We start from the raw sequence: 2179 nt of genomic DNA, 5'->3' as shown, positions 1-2179 counted from the left end.
CCTCTGCCCAGGCAGCACCTATTTTGGGTCTGGGCTTCTCAACCCCAGGGGAGGGGGAAAAAAAAAAAGAGTAACCGCACACAGGACATCACCAGCAGCCATTGCCCATGGTCTTTATTTATTTTTTTTTTTCCAGAAAAGAAAAAAATAAAAAACAAACCACCACATTTTACATAGTTGGTACAAAAACAAATTTAAAAAAAAAAAATGAGGGGGAAAAACCTGCAGCAACAGGAACTGGGGATCTCGCTGCAGGGACACCCGCAGGAAATCTCTTTGGAAAGCGCAGCTCGGGGTTACCCCGGAGCCACACACAGCCACCCCGATTACTCCCTCCCTCCCACCCGCTTCATAAAAATTCAAGAGTTTGACACAAACAAGCTTTGGTTGCTAGCAGTAAACATGGATTACATTCTTCCGTCTCCTCGTAGACAAATCTTGTGACTCAAGGCTTTCGCACCAGGGGAGACGCCCTCTCGCGAGGGACGTCTTTTCCGCATACATTCAAACGCTCCCGTGTTAGAGCAGGACCCTGAGTGCGCAGCCTCATCCGCCCGCGATTCGCTGTCCCGTAATGCATAGGTGCCCGGCGCCTGCGAGCCGAGCGTGGGCAGGGTGGGTGGTGATGCAGCAATTGAGTTAATTATTGTCAAGATAGGGGAAGAACCACAATGGCAAATGCAACGAGAAGATGCGAATCAATCCCATCTTCTCCAACGCGGCTTCCCTTTACAGATAAAAATCCCTGTTTTCTTGTATCCCGGTACCACGCTGGCCCCGGGGGAAAACCTGAGCGATTCTCTAAGCCATTTGCTATTTGCCTTAGCCTAGGACAGGGATGGTTAACAGAGCTCATATCCCCACACAGAGTTGCAAGGCAGAGTATACAGAGAAGATCCTGTCTCCCTGGTCTGTAACCTATTAGATGCTTTGGCTATTTTTTTTTTTCCTTTTTTTTTTTTCCTCTTACTTTTGTAAACAATAATCAAGGAGAATACTGAGAGAAAATGGAAAGATTTACAGAGGTATTTACACACACTAGACATCTAGCAGAAAAATCACCAAACCATTAAACTGGGGGCGAGGGGGGAAAGGTCCTACACGATTCTTCAAGACAGGTACAAGAATTAGGGGGGCAGCAGTTTCCCTGGCACAACCGAGGTGCCAGGGGAAGGCCAACAGCCCCCCGCGACGCGGCAGTGGGACCGAGGCCCAGGCTTAGACACGCAGCCCAGTGCGCTCTATTGCATTTACCCCGTTCAGACAAAAGCCGTTTTCCTGAAGTAGTTTTTTTTTTTATAGATCCCATTGCTAGTCAAGATATGAAAAGTCCTTCCCCCCACCCTCCCAAGAAGAGACCACCACCTCACCATAAAAACTACTGGAGCAGGGCAGGCGAGCAGCTGGGGAGACGCTCTCCATCCCCCCGCCCCGGTGCCTGTGTGCCGCAGGGCAGAGCAAAGCAGGGGTCACCTCACCGGGCTCCAGCAGACTCAGCAACCCCCCCCGGTGACGCCCGTCAGCGAGGATGGAGTAGGTGCTCCCCGTCTGTTCCAGCCCTGCTCTACATCTAAACCTACCGCTACCTAAAAAACAGCAGAAACCGCGCCCACGTCCTGACACGCCAGCACGGCGAGACGCCCTCCCTGGGAAGGCTCCAGCCAGCCCCCGGGCTGCAAAGTGGAGTGTTAATGCCCCAAAACCAGGGATCCAGAGTTTCCCACGGCCATCGTGAGCCAGCATTTGGGGGAAGCCGGGAAGGGAGGAGAAAGATGGAGCAGTTGCACCTCCCTTGGACTTGAGTCCACCTTGGTACCAGGTCCCTCGTCCTAGGAGGTCACGGGCAGCCAGCCAGCCCTTTGCTTGAGGGCGAGTTACAGCAGGGGATTGAGGATAACCCTCAGTCTCCCAACAACCTCCCCGGCCGCTGTCTGCTCTTGCCATGTCCCCCCCAAATGGGCTGGGACCCCCTGAACGGGCTGGGACCCCCATCCTGGCTTTCCGATCCCCAGCCACACGGCACCAGCCTGCTGGGAGCCTGTGCGACATCCCAGCCTGCAGGCAACGGGAGGACACGGGCACGGGGCGGACTGGAGCATTCCCATCGGGATGGCGGGGAGGGGACGTGTAAGCGTAAACAGGAGAGAGAAATGGAGGACAGTCCTCAAAAGCCCCCAGG

Source organism: Pygoscelis adeliae, unplaced genomic scaffold (genome assembly GCF_000699105.1).
Source record: "Pygoscelis adeliae isolate BGI_AS28 unplaced genomic scaffold, ASM69910v1 Scaffold422, whole genome shotgun sequence".
NCBI classification, from domain to species: Eukaryota; Metazoa; Chordata; class Aves; order Sphenisciformes; family Spheniscidae; genus Pygoscelis; species Pygoscelis adeliae.
This window is presented reverse-complemented; position numbering follows the sequence as displayed.